At 49.2% G+C, this 11,091-nt stretch overlaps 2 non-coding genes across 2 annotated transcripts; one reads left to right on the top strand and one right to left on the bottom strand.

Moving 5' to 3' along the window:
• Positions 1–451: 451 nt before the first annotated feature.
• Positions 452–545, bottom strand: TRNAI-UAU (transfer RNA isoleucine (anticodon UAU)). The gene is made up of 2 exons: positions 508–545; positions 452–487 (listed from the first exon to the last, which is right to left on the bottom strand). It is a non-coding gene; the product is annotated as a tRNA-Ile (tRNA).
• Positions 546–8,783: 8,238 nt separating this feature from the next.
• On the top strand, positions 8,784–8,855 carry TRNAC-GCA (transfer RNA cysteine (anticodon GCA)). The gene has a single exon. It is a non-coding gene; the product is annotated as a tRNA-Cys (tRNA).
• Positions 8,856–11,091: the final 2,236 nt, after the last annotated feature.

The following is an 11,091-nucleotide window of genomic DNA, read 5'->3' as shown; positions in this document are numbered from 1 at the left end:
CTTTGGGGAAAAAAGAAAACAAAAAAACAAAATTCCTCTCCCCACCCCCACTAACATTTTTGGTTTTTCAGTGAAAACCTGAACATTTTTGAAGAAAAATTTGAATGAGCATGGACAAAAAATTAGTGTTTGCAGGAATTTTTACAAGGGGGGGAAGCATTTCCCAACTTAGATCTATTTTTGACATTCCTCCTGGGTTAATAACCTGAGGGGCTTCTAATAACACAGCTCAAGAACTGATTTTGAGATATCTAATATATATGTGGCTGTGTCCCCTTAAGGATTAAAACACCCAGCTAGGGAAGCTTTTTACAGTCATTAATTGCTTAAAGCTCACACACCCCTTGTGAGTGTCCATTGATTTTTGAGGCCAGAGACACCCTCTTTTGCCTGTTTGGATTCATTGGACTTCCTCAAAACAGGCCAGAGAATTCCATACCCATAAAACACCTGCTCCAGGTGAGGCTCGAACTCACAACCTCAGCATTGCTCAGTCAAGTACTGCTTTATAAGTACTGTGCGCTAACCAATTGCGCCACAGGAGCATCTGCAAATTCATCTTCTCTGCCTCTGAATCGGGATTGTCACAGCAACTGGCGCTGCTCTTTCAAAGCATGCAACGCTCCTCTGCTCTACCACGAGGCCAGTAGTTTTGCAAAGTTTTTTTTCATTTGCGGATCCCTAAAAAATTTCAAATGGGGTTGCGATCCCCTTTGGAAATCTTAGACGTAGTCTGTGGACCCCCAGGCGGCCACAGGCTGAAAACCATTGCACTAGGCTGTCAAAGGGCATCAAATGTACTGCTGCACTGGCTACGAATTGCCCTTGGGCCAGCTGCCTGGAAGCCAGCAACGCTAACTTCTATACCTCTCCTCACTGTATTTTCCACTGAATGCATCCGATGAAGTGAGCTGTAGCTCACGAAAGCTTATGCTCAAATAAATTGGTTCGTCTCTAAGGTGCCACTAGTACTCCTTTTCTTTTTGGGAATACAGACTAACACGGCTGCTACTCTGAAATCCTTCTATACCATAAATGCATCTGTTTTATAGCAGGGAAAAATGAGGTACAGCAAGATTACAGGGCCTGATTCAGAGCCTGTGCAGTCAATGAAAAGATTCCTGTTAACTTTAAGGGGCTTTGAACAAGGCCCCAATTTGTCATAGGTCATGCAGTAACAGTGAGAGATAGAACCCAAGAGTCCTGGCACCCCAGGCCTGGTTCTAGCTAATACTGCTCACACCTTCCCATGAGCAGAGAATAGAACCCAAGAATTCTGATTGTTTCCCCCACCCAAAAAAATCCCCTGCTCTAACCACTGGCCGTAAGTACCCCGTATTACACTGCAAAGGCTGGCCTGTTAGAAGCAGGATGCACAAGGAGAAATAGAGACCCCTCCCTGTCTCTGATACTTGGTCCCTGACAGTCAAACCAGGCAGGCTGAAGGCTGCGGGGCAAGTCCCCACCCATCCCTTGCTTACTGTAATTTCCTTGATGTCGGCCAGGGGGCTGGAGCTTTCGGAGAGGGCAGCCTCATCTGGGGCGTGGTAGGGCATAGAGTACATCCATGCCCAGATGTAGCCGTGTGCAGCTGGCAGGGGCCACAGGAGCAAGGAGAGGAGCCAGAGCCTGGCACGAGATGCCCACATGATGATCTGGCAAATGGTAGGGTGAGGATCTTCCCTTTGGAGTGATAGGAAACCCAGCGCCAGCCCCTGGGTTTATATAGCCCAGAGCCTATCTCAGCCCCTGCTGCTAAAGCTGTTTGACCATCTAATGGGAAGGAGGAGGCAATCAGGGGTTAAAGGATTAGCATAATCACCGGCCTTCCCAAAACAGCCCCCAAAATAAATGAGCCCCCAGCAATCTGGCTCTGGGCTCACTGAGCACACGAGGGGCAGCCCCAGGATCCAGCCAGCTCCAGCACCGCGCCAATTAGCCAGAGTCCAGCTGCTTAATGCTTTCCGAGGGGGATGTGAGTTGCAGGTCTCAATGCAGATCCAGCGTGCCGCGTACAAGGGCTGAGACTGCACAGAGCCAATGGCTCAGGGGTGCCGTGCTGGGGACGCGTCTGAGGCCCTAACATACATTGGCTTATAGAATGTAGGGCCAGGCAGGCGTATTCTGATGGAATTCTCTCCCTCTGTGTCTGTGCAGCACCCAGCACCATGGGGCCCTGATCTCAGTTGGAGCTGCTAGATGCTACCATAATATAGCTAGTAAGTAATAATGGTCATTAACCCGTGGTGCTTTGCATAAGAGTCAGGGCTTCGAACCCAGGTGTCCTGGCCAAATTCCATCACGTGGGATTATACGAGGGGCACAGACACAGTCACAAAGAAAACACATAAATTTGGGTCAGTAAGTGAAACAGAAACCAAGAATGTCAGTTACACCTCTCTGACCAGAAATATGTTTGGATCCCTCTGTTCCGCTACAACCGAAATGTGCGAGCCACAGCATTGTTATTATCAGCTGCCTTATCTGTAGGCTTGGAAGGATTTGATTTCTCCTGGGAAATGTCAATTTCACCGAAGACACTCAAACCAAGGAAGAAAATATTTCCACTGGTGGTAATCGAAATTGACAGATAAGCAAAGTAAGAAAAGAGCCGCTTGAGAACTGATCGGAGGTTGACTTGTGGACAGTTGCTTCCTATATTTGGATGTGTGATATTGACAACTTGTGCTTCAATGGTTATAAAGCTTTGGAATCTCAATGTCTATTGTCATTAAATAATTTTTGTCTCTCCCACCACCCGCTCCAAATTTCCTGCAATTCGTGAAAACTGAAATAGAAAAAAGAATAACAACAATGCTTAAAATGAAACACCGATATGATCTGTCAAAATTATAAAAAAGTAAAAATGGAATTCTGCCAGGCCTGAGTATATCCTGGACTTGTAAAGACAGCTCCATCCCTAAAGCACATACAGGCTAAATAGATGAGGCAGACTGCCCCCATTTCACAGATAGAAGAACTGAGACACAGATTCTCAAAGCTATTTAGGTGCCTAACTCCTAATGATTTCAGTGGGAGCAAGGCACCAAAGTGCCTTGCCTGAGGTCACACAGGGCAGCCTGTTGCAGACAGAGGGATTGAATGCAGATCTTTTGAGGTCTAGCAGGCAAGGCATAGCCATAGAGTCTGGATCTAGGCTTTGGGGATGCTTGGATGCTGGGCCTGGTTTTCTGCTCATTTCCAGTCAGAAGCTGTTTCTATCAGCTTTCCAGCCCAGGGTACTTGGGGGCTAGGCCAGAGGATGGCTTGGCTAGCTCATGACTCTAATAAATCCCAAATCCCGGACAGGGAATTGGGGCTAGTCTTGGCTAGTAGTGGCCGTGGGATGACCAGGGCCTTATCAGGGAAGGGAGTCACTATTGAGGATCTGTCATGGGTCCAGCTGGAGCCCAGGTCCCCGTCCGAGTCTGTATATGCTTCTGTGGTTTGCAGGTACATTACGAGGCACTGTTCATCCCAGTCTGCAAGGCTTTTGTGCAGACCCTGCCAACACCCCCTCAGTAGATCACAGAGAGCAAAGGAAGGATCCTGAGCAGAGTCCATGCCCGCCCAGCTTCTCTGCCTGTTAGAAACCATCCCATAGGTGTGCATAGTGCCCTGATACTTTCTGTCCTGTTTTGGGGCACAAGACTGGGCGTTGGGACACTTTGGATCTATCCCCAGCTCAGACGGGGAAGGTGATCTAGTGATGGGAACTGGCAGCCAGGACTCCTGGGTTCTCTTTTCATTGATTCACTGTGTGACCTTGAAGGAGTCACTCCCTCGCTCCATGCCTCAGTTTCCTCATCCTGACGTAACAGGGCTAATGATGCCATAAAGCGCATTGAGATCCTCTTGGTCTGTGCAGCATGTTATTAGCCCCAGCTCTCTAGACGTGTCCTTTGGGATAGTTTATCCAAGTGCTCCCGACCTGTCACCTCATCCTTCTGACAAACCCTCAGAGTGACATGCTTAGCACCTCCCCTAATGGGTTTGCAAATGAGCGTGTTTGCCTGGCGCTGGGGACCTTATCTTCTGCTCCTCTGGACAAATTGGCCCAGCTGGGGGGCTGAGTGGAATGACCAGCTGTGGGCAAACAAATAAATGCTCTCCTCTGAGAGGATTCCTCAGGAGACAATGCTGTCTCTGCTTCCCTCAATCAAGAAGGTTTAGCAGTGGCTGATTTCCCCACACCCCATCAAGTTTCTGTCTTTAATATATTTTACAGTAAGTAAAAATACACCCCTAGGCCCCACTGATGTTCTGCTTAGGGGACATGAGGGACAGCTAGGCCTTGTACCAGCTCTCTGCACAGGGGGTAAATTTCATCCACAGCAGCTAGCTAACCAAGAAAATAATGGTTATGGTGGGTCATCTCCTTACCCTCTAGGTTTAATATCCCCAGTCCTGAAGCTTCTGTTGCTTCCCTGCATAGACCTCACTCAAATTGCGCTGTCCAGACTTTCTTCATTTCCTCTCCTTCTTCCTGCTTATATCTTCTCCCGCTTGGCAATTCCCCGCCCTCTAGGATAGTTACACCCTTTGGTGATTTGGACTCGTTATGATGTCGCCAGCTAATTAGGTTTGGTTTTAAAATCCCAGCTCCTAGAGTCATGTGATTTAAGTGAAACTCTCAGGCCTGGTCTATACCTAAAACTTAGATCAACCTAGCTACCTTGCTCAGGGCTGTGAAAAATTTCACACCCTGTGTGACATAGTTAAGTTGACCACTGTAGCTTTGCTTTCAAAGTAAGTTTTTGGCCTTCATGGTGGCGGAGGAAAGTGGGAAACATCATGCTGCCAGCTCAGAAACCATCAGTACACTAAACAGAACCCCAGCTGTGTTACTGTTTGAAATCTCGTAATTTGTAAATTGATCTTGTGATTTTAGCACCTGACTCATGATTTTTGAGGGGGTCGGAATGGACAATGCTGCTGTTATGCTCACTGCCACTTGGTCATGAAAAGCCGGGAATGTCCCGAGTTTAAGGGAGCCTCTCACAGAGCCCCTCCTGGAATGTCGCTGGATCATGCACTTGTGAGAAGCAAAATTAGTGCCTCGCCAGAGGGACTGCCAGCTCTGTGGCCTGCTGGATCCAAAGGGCCACAGCCAAAACACCCTTAGCTCTGAGCCCTTAAGGAAAACAATATGTACTCATTAACTAGCTGCCAGCGTGGGGTAACGTCACTGGGGCCTCTTTTGTCCTGGAGCTTTGTGAGGGGAACTGTGCGGGTGGGTGGGGTGGGTGGTAGGCCAAGGGTGAGCACCAGGAGACAAAAGCACTGAAGGAAAGGAGACAGAATCAGATTTTTTGTGTGATTGTCTCATTTCCCGTAGAAAGGAGTCCAGAGAATTCTGTGCTCAGTCAGCTGGTCCCATGTTACCCAGCTTAATAAGATGCTCTGCTACCGGTGTGTGGCATAGTACTTGGGTGTCAAGCAAGCTGCCCTGTATTCCTTGCTCTGTCACAGGCCAGCTGCTTGGCCTCAGTTTCCCCGTTTGTAAAACAGGGTGATGTTCCTGCCCTCCTCTTTAAAGTGTTTTGAGATCTGCTGATGAGAGGCTCTTACACAGATCTCTTACAGGGATTACAAATAGCAGGGTCTCCAAAGTATGAAAAGGAGGCCAACTCCTGAGGTGTTGTCAGAGGTTGGCAAGACCAGCACATAGGAGGGCTTCTGTTGAAGTTAGTGGTCCTCCCCAATTTTGTGGGTGTAAATAAAATGGGATCCAAATCTAGTTTTAGGTTTGAGCTGGCAAATATGCCCCTTCCCCTGGCGGCTCCCCCCAGCGGTACTGGAGCAATATCCACTAAGGGGTCTGCTCACTACAGATGGGTGATTCTAAGAAATCTTTTGAAAACAGGCTCTGGCAGCAGAGTCCTGGCACGGGTAACAGGACACCTGGGTTCTATTCTAGGCTCCAGGAAGCAGAGTATCTAGTGCTTAAGGCAGGGGCTGGGAGTCAGGACTCCTGGGTTCTCTCAGCTCTACTCCTGATTTGCTGTGTGTGTTTATAGAGAGTCTTAAATAGCAAATATTTATTTAGCTTCCTAGGGCATTATCACTGATTAGGGCAGTTTCCCTTTATCAGTCTCCAGCTGGGCGTTTGTCCCTGTCACATTTGGTCAAGGTCTCTGCAAAATCCTGGTCCCTGCTGCATATCAGCTACAACCAGCCATTTCTCTGTTAGCTCCCAGGGCCCGCACTGGAACCAGCACTTGGGCAGCAGGAAGGTCAGTAGCTCTGACTGCGCTGGGTTGGTACACTCTTCAGATGGGTTAATAATCTCCGCTCCAGAGAGCACATCTGAATCTAACCCCTGTTGGTTCTTTTATCTTGATGACTGCTCGAGGCAGGTTTTCCTCTGCCCCCGACATCTACCATCAGGGTCGGATTTAGGGGCAGGCAACCCAGGCGAGCGCTCGGGCTGGGGGGGTTCTGTTTTTGTGGTTAGCGACAAAAGGTGAAATAGTATGTTTGAAGTCATATGTTTCAGGTGTTCTGCAGGTGGATTCATTTGTCACTAAACTCCTGGAATGTTCTTGACCTTTGTAGAATCTTGTGGAACCTTCCAGACTCTCTAAGAAAGACATTTGCTTCAAACCTTCTAGAACAGCGGTTCTCAAACTTTAGCAACCTGAGGACCCCCATTTAGATTTAAACATTTTCATGGACCTCCAACCCCTCTGCTCAGCCCCAGGCCCCACTCCCCACTCCACCCCTTCCCACAAGGTCCCACCCCTGCCACACCTCCGCTCCACCCCTGCCCCACCTCTTTTCCACCTCTTTCTGCCCCCTCCCCCAAGTGCCCCATCCCCGCTCCTCCCCCTCCTTCCCAGCACCTCCTGCACGCCGCTGAACAGCTGGTCCCCGGCATGCAGGAGGCACTGGGAGGGAGGGGGAGGAGATGAGGGAAGGGGAGGAGTTGATCTGCGGGGTCCAAGTACAGGTCGGCAGACCCCAGTTTGAGAAACGCCGTCCTAGAATGTGGTCAGCCACGCCCTTGCGGGTATATCGGGCAGAGCGTTGCCACTCAGTCCGTGAGATATAAGAACAAAGTGAAGTGAAGTGAGAGCCCAGCTGTGATACTGTGAACCTTGTTTCAGTGGGTAAATGTGAAAGTGTACTTGCGTTTTTAAGACTTGAAGAAGAGTGTAAGTAGTGCCTAATAAAGGACATATTTAATGGGCCGCCAGAGATATTTATCGAACCCCTATCTATGCAACAATATAAACTGGAAGGAGGCACTGAAGATGCTCCTCGCCTGGGACGCCATTTGGTGTAGGGCCAGCCCTGTCTACTATTCTGTATGTATGAGGTCTTTTTAAAATGTGATTATCTGGTCTTTTCCAAGCAATCACTAAGGGGGCAGGTGGGACGAGTGATGACATATATTTAAAGGATGTAAGCAATGAGTGGGGGCAAGAAACCACAACTCTTTATGGCCTGGCTTTCCAGTGCTGACGTGAGTCTTTATTTCCTGGCTTTCCGAGGCCACCCTTTGAGGAATGAGGCAGCCCTGGGGACCCTTAGTTCTAAGCTAATGAAATTTTTGGCTGCAAATAACTAGGAACAAAATGAAGTCCCCAGGGAAACTTCCTTAGTCGGATGAATCCGTCGGTGGAATTGTCTCACGAGGAAAGGGGTGGGAACCCCCTTGCTTGGGACAACTAGATTCAAAATCAGCCAGTCTGGTACTAGAAGAACGTGGGCAGAGTTCAGAGGTTGCTTAAGCCAGAGTGATACCTATTCAAGATACAGCTAGTGAAGCTTCCACGGTCTATGTAATTTCTCTGACAGGTTCATTTACCCGCCAGTGAGGAAAATACCAGTGTGGAAAGAGTTAAAGGTCTTGGGTTATTTTCCTCCCTTTGTAAATGCCGTGTTATCAAGTGCTTTACAAAGGAAGTCAGTGGCATTATCCCCATTTTACAGATGGAGAAACTGAGGCACAGAGAGGGAAAGTGACTTGTCTGGGGCCAAAACCCATTTCTCCTGAGCCCAGTGCTCTGTCCACTAGGACATGCTGCCTTTAAGAATCTGATTAATGCTTTGTGCCCTCTCTGAATAGAGGACCTGCTTCCCTTTGGCTTGTGACAGAATGGCCATTACACCCCTGAGTCCAGACTCTGGCTGGGGCCTGGCAACGCCTCTCTTATAGGGGGCACGCCACATACCAAACAGGTTCTGCTCACCCCTTTCAGAACCCCACCAGCCAGCTACCGGTTTCTGGGCTGGGAATATTTCAGCAGCATGTTTTGGTGGCTGCCATGTAACTGATGTCTGTCGGTCCCTGCTGGTTTCACGGCCTGCAGAAGCTGCACCCCAGATGTGGAGTGGGGTGGACGGCTGTCTACAGATAGACTTGCTCTACTTCAACCCAAGGTGATTAGGTTTAATGCAGGAATCTCTGGGGGGAATTCTCCAGCCTGTGCTATGCAGAAGGTCAGACTAGATGATCAGACTAACCCCAGCTGGCCTTCAAAAATGGATAAATCTGCTGCACATCAAGAGTGATGGTGATGTGTAACATCCAACAACCCAGCATTCATGAAAAGGTTTAAAGTCTCCCCCCCCAGGCTGTTGCTGCTTAAAGCTTTGCTATGCAGTCTGAGTCACTCCCTGTGCAAACACTCCCCATAGCACAGCGTCCACCCATTGTGTGGGTGGTTGTTTTAGGAGCTGGCTGTAACACATCACCGATACCCAGTTAAATTAACAGCTGGACTTGTGCAATCCACTCTATAAGGAAATGCTTTCTTCCATTTTATTCCAGCAGAGGGGGTATAGCTCAGTGGTAGAGCATTTGACTGCAGATCAAGAGGTCCCCGGTTCAAATCCGGGTGCCCCCTCATTTTAAATACTTAACATTTTTTTACACAGGATCCCCACTGGACAGGGCAAATCTTGTAATGGGCAATTATTTTTGTTGTTCCTACAGCATCAATACTGGGCTTAAAATTACCCATCCTATCTCCATTTAACAGGTTTTTTAAAGGGAATCATTTCACTCCATCTAAAGAATTTTGTAAAACCAAAGTGGAGGTGTAGGGGGAGAGAGTCTGTGGAAATGTTTAATCAGTTTCATTTTCTGTCTTTTTCCAGTTCCAGCCCAATGGCAAGAAAGGCAGGGGTTGCTACAGAAAATATATCTCAGTTAGACTCATGTGAGCCTGCAGTTTTCGCTGTAAGTAGAGTCAGGGTCCAGCTGCCAGCACTGGGATCCACATGGGGTCTCAGGAATTAGTTCCGTTTTTCTTCTCTGTTTAGTGCCCCCAATGCACTGGGCGCTGTATCCGGCATGGGAGATAAAGACAGCCTGGAACAGAGAGGAAGGGGACTCGGAGCCAGCCCACCCTGTTCCATGCCATGGAGCAGGTGTTTCGGGGAGCTGCAGACAAGATGGGGACAGGGGGCTACCTCCGGAGCAGGATAAAAAACCCACTGTCCGGTGACTCTGACGAGGGCAGGGCAGGTAGTTTGAAGGGAGAATGACTGGTGGGCAAGGAAATTCCTGAACTGAAGGGAAGCTGGAGTTGAGTCCAGAGACTTGGCAGGATGAGACTTGGGAAGAAAAGACTCTCTAGGGGCACCAGGAGCTGCAGTGGGACTGAAAGCTCCCTGGTTCAGAGGTGAATGGAGGGAGACCTGGGAGCCTGGACTTCTGGATTGAGTGTGATATTGGAAACCCCAAAATGGAAGGGCTTAGCCTTGACAGTGCCCGTGTACACTAATTCCTAAAGGCTTAATCATGGAACTGTAGGGCTGGAAGGGTCTCTGCGACCTCATCAAACCCAGCCCCCTGTGCTGAGGCAGGACCATGTATATCAAGAGACCATCCCTGGCAGGTGTTTGTCCAACCTGCTCTTAAAAACCTCCAGTGATGGGGTTTCCACAGCCTCCCTGGGAAGCCTGTTCCAGAGCTTAACCGTAGAGTGAGAGAGTTTTTCTTAATATCTCACCTAAATCTCCCTTGCTGTGGATTAAGCCTGTTATTAGTATATTGAGCCCCAGGAAGGGGGACTTTAGTCTAAGGACTCTGGGCTGTTATTGGGAGCACTAGGTAGAATGCCTGCAGGGCCATTAATGCCTGCAGGGCCTTCCATGCTGTGGCAGGAAGGGTGTCCCCAAAGAAAAATTATGGTCTACAGGCCACGGCCTGCTCTCTCGGAGTCCAGGGGAGTCTTGCTACTTACTTCTAGAGCAGTGAAGTCAGACCTAGAGAGACACCTAGACTGGAGGTGCATTGGGAGACCCGGGGCCGGTGCCTTGTGGGGCTTGACGTGACAGGGGAGCTGTTCTCGGCCACCTGTCGCAGTGGGGTGAAATACAAGGGGACAGGAGTGGAAACAGGGTGTTCCCCTGTCCCCGCTGGCTGAGTGGAGCAGAGCAATCTGCTTTAGAATGGCACAAGGGTTCTGGCACAATATGTCTCTCAGCCCAGCCCTCCTGAGCAACCCTACAATAACAAATGGAGGTGTGTGGAATCAAAAGCTGGGCAAGACGTAACAGGACATCTCGTCCCTAGCCTGGACAGTGCTGGGTTATCCCCTGTTGCCAGCATTTTGCTTGGTCTGATCATAAGTGCCCTATGGGATGGGGTTCCCACCTTTCCCTGGAGCAAAGACCCCAGCTCCACCCATCTCTGCCAAGAAGCTTTCCCTTATATTCACTCTCAGTTGTCCCCTTTTTAAATGCCACCCTCTTATTCCTAGTCCCACCCTTCTTCTGCTTGTTGATTTGCTGGGTGCCTAGGTAGGGCTTATGCGGCCTTGCCAAGCAGGCTGATTTTCTGCTTTGCTGCCAAGCCACAACTCCTGACAGCAGCATTCTCTGAGAATCAGGCCAGGTGGGTTGATCTGGATTCAGGTGCTTCGCTTTCGAATGAGCATCTGGGTCTTAGCTCTCTTCTGCCTTCTCCTTTTCCAGCCCCAGGGTAACGTTTTTGCTGGAAAAAGGAACAGTGGCATGATTGCCGCTCATGTTTAATATACAGTAGCACCGAGAGGCCAACTGAAATCAGGGCTCCCAGAGTAAGAGACAGCCCTGAAGAGCTCACAGTAAAAGGCTGTGCTAAGGAAGGAGGTT

Source organism: Eretmochelys imbricata, chromosome 27 (assembly GCF_965152235.1).
Source record: "Eretmochelys imbricata isolate rEreImb1 chromosome 27, rEreImb1.hap1, whole genome shotgun sequence".
Classification (NCBI taxonomy): domain Eukaryota; kingdom Metazoa; phylum Chordata; order Testudines; family Cheloniidae; genus Eretmochelys; species Eretmochelys imbricata.
Note: the sequence above shows the minus strand (reverse complement) of the source record. Positions and strands in the feature narration are given on the sequence as shown.